Source organism: Coregonus lavaretus, assembly GCF_964263955.1.
Source record: "Coregonus lavaretus genome assembly, chromosome: 11".
Taxonomy (NCBI): domain Eukaryota; kingdom Metazoa; phylum Chordata; class Actinopteri; order Salmoniformes; family Salmonidae; genus Coregonus; species Coregonus lavaretus.
In genome coordinates, this window is record NC_139998.1 from 38,507,823 (window position 1) to 38,520,887 (window position 13,065).

The window sequence follows — 13,065 nt, forward strand, 5'->3', positions numbered from 1 at the left end:
GTTCCCACGCCTCAGCTGGCTCTACAGGTTCCCATGCCTCAGCTGGCTCTACAGGTTCCCAGGCCTCAGCTGGCTCTACTGGTTCCCATGCCTCAGCTGGCTCTACAGGTTCCCAGGCCTCAGCTGGCTCTACTGGTTCCCACGCCTCAGCTGGCTCGACAGGTTCCCACGCCTCAGCAGAAGCTGGTCCTCGGGACCATCCCTCTGGTCGGCATCGGGGGGGGGGGGGTACTGTCACGTCTACTCCTGCTCCCCCTCTCCGGCGCTCGAGGTCGCCAGTTTACTCTTCATTATGCAAACCTGCCACCATCGTTATGCGCACCTGCGTCTCATGAGACTCACCTGGACTCCATCACCTTTCTGATAACCTCCCCTATATCTGTCACTCCCTTTGGTTCATTCCCCAGGTGTTATTGACTCTGTTCTCATGTTCCGGCGCTACTCCTGTTTATTGTTTTGTTCTATTTATTATAAAATTCACCCCACGTACTTGCTTCCCGATTCCCAGCGCCTACGTTACACCAACTAGCCTCACTACCGCAGACCATGTGTATGGTGTCGTGTGGGCGTGCGGTTTGCTGATGTCAATGTTGTGAACAGGGTGCCCCATGGTGGCGGTGGGGTTATGGTATGGGCAGGCATAAGCTACAGACAATGAACACAATTGCATTTTATCTATGGCAATTTCAATGCACAGAGATACCATGACAAGGTCCTAAGGCCCATTGTCGTGCCATTCATCCTCCACCATCATCTCATGTTTCAGCATGATAATGCACGGCCCCATGTTACAGGATTTGTACACAATTCCTGGAAGCTGAAAATGTCCCAGTTCTTCCATTGCCTGCACACTCACCCGACATGTCACCCCTTGAGCATGTTTGGGATACTCTGGATCGACGTGTACGACAGCGTGTTCCAGTTCCCACCAATATCCATCAACTTCACACAGTCATTGTAGAGGAGTGGGACATAATTCCACAGGCCACAATCAACAGCCTGATCAACTCTATGCGAAGGAGATGTCGCGCTTCTTGAGGTAAATGGTGGTCACACCAGATACTGACTGATTTACTGATCCATACCCCTACCTTTTTTTAAGGTATCTGTGACCAGCAGATGCATATCTGTATTCCCAGTCATGTGAAATCCATAGATTATGGCCTAATTTATTTATTTCAATTGACTGATTTTCTTATATGAACTGTAACTCAGTAAAATCTTTGAAACTGTTGCATGTTGCGTTTATATTTTTGTTCAGTATATTTACTAGGCTAATAGGTCAAATTAAATGAGAGATGCGCATGGTAATTTGTTGTATGGCTCCTTCGGGAATATGAACCCATCACGGCCAGAAAAGAGGAGGAATATATTCTGCAATGGTTATGAAAATAAAATAGGAAAAAGATTCTTATTTCTAATTATAAGATTCCGATGTCTAATTCTTTTAGATTCTAAAACTAAAACACATAGATTTTCGCTCTTCTCACTAATGGCAAATGGTTGCATTCTTGTTAATATGTTTTCCTGTCTGTAGTTTTTTTAAAATGAATAAGCATTTCATCATATCCCCTATTTGCACAAAATACTTACTTGACAGCTTGCAATACAATTTTTCAAGCACTAGCAGATGTGTGTACGCATGCTCTAAAGTTTGCTGGGAGGTGAGCACATTCTCACATCAAGTTACATTTTTATAAATGCCAACTTTTGGGGTATATTTTGTACATAAGCACGGTTGAACTCTGTGGCCATACTGACTAAAGAGAATGTGTTTTACTATTTTCCTTATGTTTTCATTATTTCCCTCCAAAGGCATTCTAAAGAATTCACATTTGTAAAAAGCATTGTCTTTGGAGTTGTGAATCATAGCTAACGCTACAGTTGACCTAATGTGATGTGGTTGAAAAGGCCTCCCCTATAGGCCACTATGCCTCACCCATATATAAATATGTGAAGAATGTATTCTCCCATTGTGTTTCTTTATCTCCTCCGCCTACCTAATTATAGACACGCTGGCTGTTCAATTGCGTAGGCCATAATAGTTTTCAGCTCTTTCGACTTCAAGACAGACGTTTTCCTATAGGCCCTTCCGCATGCCTCAGCCCTCTCGCGCCCTAGGAGAGAACGTCCGCGGAATAAGACGGGAGTCAGCTGGAATGCTTTGACGTCAGTAGCAGGCCAACCCAGGCCAGCGCTCAGAGCCGACCAGACCGAGGCGAATGCACGAATAGGCTAGCCTACTGCAGAGAGAGACGCACTCACATCGAGCATCCCTGTTGCCTCGTCCTTTGCGGAGACATCGGGGCACACAAAAACTACGCACCAGGCACTGTCAACACAACAGGACGAGGGGAAATATTGTGTAATAGCGGTATTAAGATTTTAACACATCAAGTGTGCTAGTATTATTGGTAGGCTAGTATTATTGGAATGGAATGAAGTGCGGAGCTGTTTACAGTGGCGGGTCGCTCCACTAGCCTCAAGGATAACGCATTTTCCTAACAATCGTAAGTATTATTATTATTTTTTATCTTTAAGCTAACTATATTCTCACTCTTAGCAATTGTAGAATTATCTCATTTGGCTATAATGTTATTGTCAGACCGCGGTGCCAGATGTTAACGACAAGTCTATTTTTGTGCATTTCATCAGATGCGTAGGCTAATCAGTCTATGTGTATTTTGCGAACTCGGGACTGCGAACTCAGGACTGATTGCGGAGTGGAAGTTTACCAATTGAAATTAAAGCAAGTGTTAACGCTGGGCTGTTATAGCCTACTGCTGGTATTAATGTCCATGGGGACATTAGAATAATCATAATTTGCACTTTGATAACTAGATATATGCGCTGGCAGTTTTGACATAAAATTATACCGACTCACTTATGATCCATCCTCTCCAAACCTGCTGTTATACAAAACTTTCACAATGCTTTAAAAGGCATTTAAAGAGATTTTTATGTTAATTATATATATTTGTGTAACTGTTTGGTAAGTGAATCCCGGATATCTTAATTCATTAAAGGTCCAATGCAGCCGTTTTTATTGCAATATTATAACATTTATGGTTAACAGTTAAGGACCTTACTGTGATTATTTTCAATTAAAATGGTCGAAAAGACACAAAAATTGCTTCTTAGCCAAGAACAATTTCTCAAGCAAGAATTTTGCAAGCACTGTCTGGGAGTGGTCTAAGTGGGGAGGGGAAAACTGAAAACTATCTGTTATTGGCAGAGTGGTTTGGGACTTAATTTACCGCCTGGTGAAGTCACCGGGCAGGCCAACACTCCATCCTACCCAAACAGACTGAGGCATTATCATCATTTTCACAATATCACAGTATTATTCCAACCTCGTAACGTGGAAATATATTTACAGTACCAGTCAAACGTTTGGACACACCTACTCATTCCAGGGTTTTTCTTTATTTTTTACTATTTTCTACATTGTAGACATCAAAACTATGAAATAACACATATGGAATCATCTAGTAACCAAAAAAGTGTTCAACAAATCAAAATATATTTTATATTTGAAATTCTTCAAAGTAGCCACCCTTTGCCTTGATGACAGCTTGGCATTCTCTCAACCAGCTTCATGAGGTAGTCACTTGGAATGCATTTCATTTAACAGGTGTGCCTTGTTAAAAGTTAATTTGTGGAATTTATTTCCTTCTTAATGCATTTGAGCCAATCAGTTGTATTGTGACAAGGTAGGGTCAGAAGATGGCCCTCTTTGGTAAAAGACCAAGTCCATATTATGGCAAGAACAGCTCAGATAAGCAAAGAGAAACGACAGTCCAGTTACCTCTGCTGCAGAGGATAAGTTCATTAGAGTTAACTGCACCTCAGATTGCAGCCCAAATAAATGCTTCACAGAGTTCAAGTAACAGACACATCTCAACATCAACTGTTCAGAGGAGACTGCATGAATCAGGCCTTCATGGTCGAATTGCTGCAAAGAAACCACTACTAAAGGACACTAATAAGAAGAAGAGACTTGCTTGGGCCAAGAAACACGAGCAATGGACATTAGACCGGTGGAAATCTGTCCTTTGGTCTGATGAGTCCAAATGTGAGATTTTCGGTTCCAACCGCCGTGTCTTTGTGAGACGCAGAGTAGGTGAACGGATGATCTCTGCATGTGTGGTTCTCACCATGAAGCATGGAGGTTGAGGTGTGATGGTGTGGGGGTGCTTTGCCGGTGACACTGTCTGTGATTTAATTAGAATTCAAGGCACACTTAACCAGCATGGTTACCACAGCATTCTGCAGCGATATGCCATCCCATCTGGTTTGCGCTTAGTGGGACTATCATTTGTTTTTCAACAGGACAATGACCAAAACACACCTCCAGGCTGTGTAAGGGCTATTTGACCAAGGAGAGTGATGGAGTGCTGCATCAGATGACCTGGCCTCCACAATCACCCGACCTCAACCCAATGGAGATGGTTTGGGATGAGTTGGACCACAGAGTGAAGGAAAAGCAGCCAACAAGTGCTCAGTATATGTGGGAACTCCTTCAAGACTGTTGGAAAAGCATTCCTCATGAAGCTGGTTGAGAGAATGCCAAGAGTGTGCAAAGCTGTCATCAAGGCAAAGGGTGGGTACTTTGAAGAATCTAAAATATAAAATATATTTGGATTTGTTTAACAATTTCTTGGTTACTACATGATGCCATATGTGTTATTTCATAGTTTTGATGTCTTAACTATTATTCTACAATGTAGAAAATAGTAAAAATAAAGAAAAATGAGTAGGTGTGTCCAATCTTTTGACTGGTACTGTATACACAACACAGGAAAATCACGTTTTTGACTGCACTGGGCCTTGAATGGGACATGATGAAAATTATTGTAGTACAGGGGATGATGAGTTAAATGATTGTGAGACAAAGTCTAAGTTTACCCATGTGTTCTGTGTGTGTTGTCCTTTGTTAGGGGGTAGCAAGTTTGGTGTCATCTCACAGTGCAGTGTGTGATCACTCCCCCATCTCTCATAACTCTGTAGGCTATTGTTCGTTACTGTAACAAGAGAGCTGGTTCCTGGCCTGCACCTTGTCTTTCTATTGCCTTGCCATCCCCAGGGACACCCCGGATCACGGGCCAACTCTGAGTCATCACAGGACTGCCAGCCAGAGAGGGAGATAGAAAGCGAGGGGGAGAGGAGAGAGGGAGAGAGACGGAAAGGGTGGACGGGAATACAGATGGGTTGATTAAATAGCAGAGGAAAGTCAAAGTGAACTAACAGAGTGTGTGTATACATGTGACTCCCCATACTTTATTCTGAGCGGGACGGGACAGTGTCCCCTGGGTCAGAGAGGAGAGAGCAGGCAGGTCACAGGAGACCTGACGCTGCCTGATCTGCAAACCTCAAAGCGCATGCGCGTGAGTCTCAGATAGTTTTTCCGTCTCAAATGGCGCGCAACCTGTAGAGGTTTGTTTGTGTATCGCGTGAGTCAGTAGCTTTGTTCCGGGGCGTCAGTGTGCAACGCACATACAATTTGTTGCACTAACTCTGGTCCAAGGTGTTATGTTAACCACTGTTGCTTGTTCAGCTAACTAGTACACACTAGCTAGTACACACACACAGCTAGCTAGTACACACACTCACTAGCTAGCTAGTGCACACTAGCTAACTAGTACACGCTAGCTATCTAGTAAACACTAGCTAGTACACACACACAGCTAGCTAGTACACACACTCACTAGCTAGCTAGTGCACACTAGCTAACTAGTACACGCTAGCTAGCTAGTAAACACTAGCTAGTACACGCTAGCTAGTACACTCTAGCTAGTACCTAGTTTCTAATTCTAAATGTAATTGTAATGTTGGTGGTGGTAACGCACCATCCTCTGTGGGACCATTTGACATCCTGTCTGATCTCGCATGTCTCACAGCATCTGTGGTGTGAGAAGTTATCTGCTGGAGCCGGACCCTATTGCGTCACACAGGCCCTGCAGCAATCTCAGTCTCAGCACACTGCTTCTGTTTGGACTCCGATCTGCTGCATGTGGAACACACCATCAAACTGTGTGTCTTAGTAGGCCAAGGTGGACATGCTCTCCTCAACTCCTCTCTCTCATTACCACTGACCGATGAAAGGACTATCGATTTCACTGTGCATGACCAAACTTTGGGCCCAAATTATGAGGGAAGGAAAACAAGGATAGAGTGATATAAGTGTATTCAAGACACAACTCACTCAATCCTGTACTTCTCCTCCAATATAATTACAATTCTATTTACATTTCTATTAATATTAACATGCTGTTCCATACAAAGGGAGAGACAAAGGAAATGGAGGAGCTAAATTTGTATAAGAGTTTAAATGCTGGAAATGAGTGTGGAATTGAATTATCTGTGTGATAATGACTGAATTGAGAATTCAGAAGAGAGAGTGCTCTCTCAAGTCTCTCTGCTCCCCTATTCCCACGGTGACCTCACCATGTTGAATATTGCATGATGGGGAACAAGTGAGATGAGATCATACCTAAGGAAACCCCACTCCGTTCTCCATCACCCATAACCCCTCCCTCCTCTTTCCCCATCACTATCCTCACTCCATACCCTCCTCCCTCCCTTTTCCTCCTTCCATCCCTATCTTCTCACCCTCTATTCTCCCCTTTGATAAGAGACAGAATGAGTCATCCCCTCGCACTTTTCTCATTATGCTTCTCTCACGTCATAATCCCGCCCACAGCTTTACCGTATGTACGTCAAATCAAAATCAAATCAAAATCACATTTCATTTGCCACATGCTTCGTAAACAACAGGTGTAGACTAACAGTAAAATGCTTACTTAGGGGCCCTTCCCAACAATGCAGAGAAAATAAAATAGAGAAGTAATAGAAAAGCAATAACACGTAATAATACAATTATGAATAAACATATAATGAGTAACAATAACTTGGCTATATACACGGGTACCAGTACCGAGTCGATGTGCAGGGGTACGAGGTAACAGGTAGATATGCACATATAACTAGGAATAAAGTGACTAGGCAACAGGATAGATACTAAACAGTAGCATCAGTGTATGTGATGAGTTAGTGCAAAAAGGGTCAATGCAGATAGTCGGGGTAGCTATTTGGTTAACTATTTAACTAATTTATGGGGGTAGAAGCTGTTCAGGGTCCTGTTGGTTCCAGACTTGGTGCATCGGTACCGCATGCCGAACTTGATCATCAGTCTCCCGAGTGGCGCAGTGGTCTAAGGCACTGCATCGCAGTGCTAGCTGTGCCACTAGAGATCCTGGTTTGAATCCAGGCTCTGTCGTAGCCGGCCGCGACCGGGAGACCCATGGGGCGGCGCATAATTGGCCCTGCATCGTCCAGGGTAGGGGAGGGAATGGCCGGCAGGGATGTAGCTCAGTTGGTAGGGCATGGCGGTTGCAACGCCAGGGTTGTGGGTTCAATTCCCAAGGGGGGCCAGTATGAAAAATACAAAAATAATGTATGCACTAACTGTAAGTCGCTCTGGATAAGAGTGTCTGCTAAATGACTAAAAATGTAAAAAAAAAAAAAAAAAAATTCATAATAAACACATTTTAGAGGCCAAAACGGCCGTGTAATTGTTTTTTGTTTGACCATTTTGGCGATAGTAATTTACATAGGTTTCTAGGTCAGACCAGGGCTTTTGGCACCGCTAGGTTGCTATGCAATAGCCGACCAGCAGAGCTTGTGAATTCACGCTCCAGACCTGACACTGGATGAATCCGGGAACATATTCCAGTCTGTGCTAGTGAACAGTCCTGTAGCTTAGCATCCGCTTGGGCGCATCACTGGTACTTCCTGTTTGAGTTTTTGCTTGTAGGCAGGAATCAGTAGGATAGAGTTAAGGTCAGATTGACAAAATGGAGGGCGTTTCTGTATGTGGAGTAAAGGTGATCAAAAGTGTTTTCGCCTCTAGTTGCACAGGTGACATGCTGGTAGAAATGAGCTAAGACAGATTTCAGTTTCCCTATATTAAAATCACTGGCCACTAGGAGCACCGCCTCTGGATGACCATTTTCTTGTTTGCTTATGGCCCTATACAGCTCGTTGAGTGCAGCCAGCATCGGTTTGTGGTGGTAAATAGACAGCTATAAAAGATCCCAGAATTTTTTCATACGCACAAATAGCTTATTTCTCACAAATTTGTTTACATCCCTGTTAATGAGCATTTCTCCTTTGCCAAAATAATCGATCCACCTGACAGGTGTGGCATATCAAGAAGCTGATTAAACAGCATGATCATTACACAGGTGCAGGTTGTGCTGGGAACAATAAAAGGCGACTCTAAAATGTGCAGTTTTGTCACACAACATAATGCCTCAGATGTCTCAAGTTTTGAGGTAGTGTGCAATTGGCATGCTGACTACAGGAATGTCCACCAGAGCTGTTGCCGGATAATTGAATGTTCATTTCTCTACCATAAGCCGCCTCCAACATTGTTTTAGAGAATTTGGCAGTACGTCCTGTAGTCTCACAACCGCAGACCACGTGTAACCATGCTAACCCAGGACCTCCACAACCGGCTTCTTCACCTGCAGGATTGTCTGATACCAGCCACCGGGAACAGCTGATGAAACTGTGGGTTTGCACAACTGTCAGAAACCATCTCCGGGAAGCTCATCTGTGTGCTAGTCGTCCTCACCAGGGTCTTGACCTGACTGCAGTTTGGCGTCATAACCGACTTCCGACCGGTTTACTGATGTCAAGGTTGTGAACAGAGTGCCACATGGTGGTGGTGGGTTTATGGTATGGGCAGGCATAAGTTATGGACAACAAATACAATTGCATTTATCACTGGTAATTTGAATGCACAGAGATACAGTGGCAAGATCCTAAGGCCCATTGTCGTGCCATTCATCCGCCGCCATCACCTCATGTTTCAGCATGATAATACACCAGCCCTATGTCATAAGGATCAGTACATAATTCCTGGAAGCTGAAGATTTCCCAGTTCTTCCATGGCCTGCATACTCACCAGACATGTCACCCATTGAGCATGTTTGGGATGCTCTGGATTGACGGTTACGACAGCGTGTTCCAGTTCTGCCAGTATCCAGCAACTTCGCACAGCCATTGAAGAGGAGTGGGACAACATTCCACAGGACACAATCAACAGCCTGATCAGCTCTATGCGAAGGAAATGTGTCGGGCTGCATGAGGCAAATGGTGGTCACAACAGAAACTGACTGGTTTTCTGATCTACACCCTGTCACGATCGTCAAAAGGAGCGGACCAAGGCGCAGCGTGATATGAGTACATACTTTTATTTTAGTACTTTCAAATACACAAAACAACAAAACGATACGTGAAGTCCTCGGTAACATGCACAAACCTACACGGAACAAGATCCCACGAATAACAAGTGCACACAAGGCTGCCTAAGTATGGTTCCCAATCAGAGACAACAAGCAACAGCTGATTCTCGTTGCCTCTGATTGAGAACCACCCCGGCCAACACAGAAACACATAACCTAGAACATACCATAGAAACACGAAACATAGACTCTACACAACGAAACTAACACCCTGGCTCAACATACAAGAGTCCCCAGAGCCAGGGCGTGACAGTACCCCCCCCCAAAGGCGCGGACTGTGACCGCGCCAACATAAACCCAACAGGGGAGGGGCCGGGTGGGCATTCCTCCTCGGAGGCGAATCCGGCTCCGGGCGTGACCACCACCCTCTAACAACCCCCCCGTAGCGCCCCTGGTCTGGTCCCGCTGGCTGGAGCTGGACTGGACATCGGTGGAGCGGATTGCTTAGGCTCCGGTGTGGAGCAGCTGACCTGACCAGGCACCGGTGAAACGGGCACGGGCTGTGCCGGACTGACGACACGCACCACAGGCTTGGTGCGGGGAGCAGGAATGGGCCGGACCGGGCTGACGACGCGCACCACTGACTTGGTGCGGGGAGCAGGAACGGGCCGGACCGGGCTGGCGACGCGCACCACAGGCTTGGTGCGGGGAGCAGGAACAGGCCGGACCGGACTGACGACGCGCACCATTGGCTTGGTGCGGGGAGCAGGAATGGGCCGGACCGGGCTGACGAAGCGCACCATTGGCTTGGTGCAGGGAGCAGGAACGGGCCGGGCCGGGCTGGCGACGCGCACCATAGGCTTGGTGCGGGGAGCAGGAACCGGCCGGGCCGGGCTGGCGACGCGCACCATTTGCTTGGTGCGAGGGGCAGGAACAGGCCAGGCCGGGCCGGGCTGGCGACGCGCACCATTGGCTTGGTGCGAGGGGCAGGACCAGGCCGGGACGGGCTGGCGACGCGCACCATTGGCTTGGTGCGAGGGGCAGGAACGGGCCGGGCCGGGCCGGGCTGGCGACGCGCACCATAGGCTTGGTGCGGGGAGCAGGAACAGGCCGGGCCGGGCTGACGACGCGCACCATTTGCTTGGTGCGAGGGGCAGGAACAGGCCGGGCCGGGCTGGCGACGCGCACCATAGGCTTGGTGCGAGGGGCAGGAACAGGCCGGACCGGGCTGTGGAGACGGACTGGAGGTCTGGAGCGAAGAGCTGACACAACCCATCCTGGCTGAATGCCTATTTTTACACTCTCTGTGTGAGGCATCAGCACAGGACGTACAGGGCTGTGTACTCGCACTGGCACTACAGCACGTGACACTGGCGCAGGATATCCGGGACCGAGGAGGGGTACTGGAGGCCACGAGCGTTGAGCCGGCACACTCCGTCCTGGCTGCATGCCCACCTTAGCACGACACGTGGACGTACCGGACTGTGCCGGACCACTCGCGGCACAGTACGCAGCGCCGCATACCTCGGAACCTGCCCAGTCTCACGCTGCCTAGCCTGAGTACGGGGAGTTGGCTCTGCTCTACCTCTAGGCTCCGCCAACCTCCCTTCCAGCCCCCCAAACCCGGTGGCCTCCTCTCCTAATCCCCAAACTCGCCCTGTAGCTGCCTCCAGCAGCCCCGTCGTCCATGCCGTGTGCCCCCCCCCTAAAAATGTCTTGGGGTTGCCTCTTGCGTGTCCTACGTCGGCCCGGTTGGCGCCGCTGCTCCTCTCTATGGCGCGCCTCCACTGTCTCCTCCCACGGACGGCGATTCATACTGGCCTGGATTTCCTCCCAAGTCCAGGACCCCTGCCCGTCCAAGATCTCCTCCCAAGTCCAGGCTGTCTGCTCCTGGGCACGCTGCTTGGTCCTGTTTTGGTGGGATCTTCTGTCATGATTGTCAAAAGGAGCGGACCAAGGCGCAGCGTGATATGAGTACATACTTTTATTTTAGTACTTTCAAATACACAAAACAACAAAATGATACGTGAAGTCCTCGGTAACATACACAAACCTACACGGAACAAGATCCCACGAATAACAAGTGCACACAAGGCTGCCTAAGTATGGTTCCCAATCAGAGACAACAAGCAACAGCTGATTCTCGTTGCCTCTGATTGAGAACCACCCCGGCCAACACAGAAACACATAACCTAGAACATACCATAGAAACACGAAACATAGACTCTACACAACGAAACTAACACCCTGGCTCAACATACAAGAGTCCCCAGAGCCAGGGCGTGACACACCCCTACCTTTTTGTAAGGTATCTGTGACCAACAGATGCATATCTGTATTCCCAGTGATGTGAAATCCATAGATTAGGGCCTAATTAATTTAATTTGATTGACTGATTTCCTTATATGAACTGTAACTCAGTAAAATCTTTGAAATTGTTGCATGTTGCGTTTATATTTTTGTTCAATTTATCATTGTATTGTTTGGTCTACAGCTTATCATGTATTCTAACTCAGGCGAGCAGAACCTCAAGACTTCCTTAATATTAGAGCTCGCGCACCAGCTGTTGTTAACACAGAAACACACAACTCCCCCCCTGAGGTTACCTGAAGCTGCCGTTCTGTCCTGCCGATGCATAGAAAAAACAGCTAGATGTACAGTGCCTTCAGAAAGTATTCACACCCCACTGGTCTCGTGTGTGTGTGTGTGCGTGCGTGCGCGTGTGTGCGTGGCAGGGCATTTATCCATATCCACCCTGGTCCTTGTGTTAAGTGCAGTACCTCTATTGCTTGTCTGTCTGGAATGTTCACATAGGTACAATGTGTTCTCAGCCTTTCTGCTCAGCTAGCACCAGGCACCAGAAGAATAGATATTCTGCCCCATTTACTCAAGATGTTAGCAAACAAACATGCTGAAATCCTGATGCTTTAGCATTGTTTATTAATGTTTGTGTGCCTGTTAGTGTGTGTATGTGCGTGAGAGAGAGTGTGTGGATGTACAGTATGTGTTAGTTTGTCTGTGTGTGTCTGTGTGTTTATAACAGTGAAAGTAATCTCCCCAGCGGAAGCCTGGTCCCTGTTTGAACACTATCAGAAGGAAACAGTGTTTCCTCCCTGCTCCCTATAGGATGCAGCGGTCTCACACGGTGCTGTTTTAGGCCTGTTCTGCTTTGGTAGCTGACAAGAGAGGCAGTGAAAGCCACAGTGAATAGGAGGGTGGCATTCTCCTTCACTCTCTCAGTCTCTGTTCTATTTCCCTCTCTCATCTCTCCATACTGTCTAGCTCTTTCTCTCATCACCCCTCTCTTTTACAGTCTATCACAGCACAGCTTGTGCCCTGAACTTTGTTTAGCATAACTGCTGATGTGTCTCTCAAATGGAAACATAAAAGCTCTATCCCAAGGACAGATCCTGAGGCAAGTCCTACTCTTGCAAAGCACACAATGTGTGTGGCTGTGTGCATTTGAATGCACAAGTGTGAGTTTTACTTTCTGTGTATATACTCCTAGTGTATGTATACATAGTTCAACTAACAATGATTGATTCCCAGAAAGTTTTCAGGTAGATTGTGTGCATTACATCCCCTGAACAACTTCTAAACAGGCTGATGTTTTGAAGTTGTTCAGGGGATGTAATCCACACAAAAGCTGTTTTTCTGCAAAGGGACCAGGACGACTGATCCGTGTAAAGGAAAGAATGAATGGGGTCATGTATCGTGAGATTTTGAGTGAAAACCTCCTTCCATCAGCAAGGGCATTGAAGATGAAACGTGGATGGGTCTTTCAGCATGACAATGATCCCAAACACACCGCCCG

At 46.9% G+C, this 13,065-nt stretch overlaps 1 protein-coding gene across 1 annotated transcript in view; it reads left to right on the forward strand.

Moving 5' to 3' along the window:
* Positions 1-2,223: 2,223 nt before the first annotated feature.
* LOC311137328 (uncharacterized protein) overlaps positions 2,224-13,065 on the forward strand; it is a 44,106-nt gene continuing 33,264 nt past the window's right edge. The window contains exon 1 of the mRNA XM_084171768.1: positions 2,224-2,510. The gene's annotated coding sequence lies outside the window, so the exon portion shown is untranslated. The remainder of the gene's footprint in view (positions 2,511-13,065) is intronic.